This window comes from Arachis stenosperma, chromosome 4 (assembly GCF_014773155.1).
Source record: "Arachis stenosperma cultivar V10309 chromosome 4, arast.V10309.gnm1.PFL2, whole genome shotgun sequence".
NCBI lineage: Eukaryota > Viridiplantae > Streptophyta > Magnoliopsida > Fabales > Fabaceae > Arachis > Arachis stenosperma.
In genome coordinates, this window is record NC_080380.1 from 84,148,628 (window position 1) to 84,149,869 (window position 1,242).

Genomic DNA, 1,242 nt, shown 5'->3' on the forward strand with positions numbered 1-1,242 from the left:
CATTTTGCATTTCAGACAGACTTTGAGAAATCAAATTGACTTGTTGAGTCAATATCTTATTCTGAGCCAGAATGGCATTCAGAGTATCAATCTCAAGAATTCCTTTCTTCTGACTTGTTCCATTGTTCACAGGATTCCTTTCAGAAGTGTACATGAATTGGTTATTTGTAACCATTTCAATTAGCTCTTGAGCTTCTGTAGGCGTCTTCTTCAAATGAAGAGATCCTCCAGCAGAGCTATCCAAAGACATCTTGGACAGTTCAGATAGACCATCATAGAAAATACCTATGATGCTCCATTCAGAAAGCATGTCAGAGGGGCACTTTCTGATCAATTGTTTGTATCTTTCCCAAGCTTCATAGAGGGATTCTCCATCCTTCTGTCTGAAGGTTTGGACTTCCACTCTAAGCTTACTCAATTTTTGAGGTGGAAAGAACTTTGCCAAAAAGGCATTGACTAGCTTTTCCCATGAGTCCAGGCTTTCTTTAGGTTGTGAGTCTAACCATATTCTAGCTCTGTCTCTTACAGCAAAAGGGAATAGCATAAGTCTGTAGACCTCAGGGTCAACCCCATTAGTCTTGACAGTGTCACAGATTTGCAAAAATTCAGCTAAAAACTGATGAGGATCTTCCAATGGAAGTCCATGGAACTTGCAATTCTGTTGCATTAGAGAAACTAATTGAGGCTTAAGCTCAAAATTGTTTGCTCCAATGGCAGGGATAGAGATGCTTCTCCCATAGAAGTCGGGAGTAGGTGCAGTAAAGTCACCCAGCACCTTCCTTGCATTGTTGTTGTTCTCGGCTGCCATGGGTTCTTCTTCCTTGAAGATTTCTGTTAGGTCCTCTACAGAGAGTTGTGTCTTAGCTTCTCTTTAGCTTTCGCTTCAGGGTCCTTTCAGGTTCAGGGTCAGCTTCAACAAGAATGCCTTTGTCTTTGTTCCTGCTCATATGAAAGAGAAGAGAACAAGAAAATATGGAATCCTCTATGTCACAGTATAGAGATTCCTTGAGGTGTCAGAGGAAAAGAAAAATAGAAGGCAGAAGTAGAAAATTCGAACTTATCAAAGAAGATGGAGTTCGAATTTTGCATTAAGGAATAGTGTTAGTCCACAAATAGAAGGATGTGAGAAGAAGGGAAGTAATTTTCGAAAATTAAGTAAAAGATTTTGAAAACATTTTGAAAAACACTAATTGATTTTCGAAAACAAAAGTGGGAAAGAAGTAAAGTGATTTTTGAAAAAGA

At 38.9% G+C, this 1,242-nt stretch overlaps 1 non-coding gene across 1 annotated transcript; it reads left to right on the forward strand.

Annotated features, from left to right (window-relative positions):
- The first annotated feature begins 304 nt into the window (after positions 1-304).
- Positions 305-412, forward strand: LOC130977876 (small nucleolar RNA R71). Its single transcript, XR_009085549.1, has one exon. It is a non-coding gene; the product is annotated as a small nucleolar RNA R71 (small nucleolar RNA).
- Positions 413-1,242: the final 830 nt, after the last annotated feature.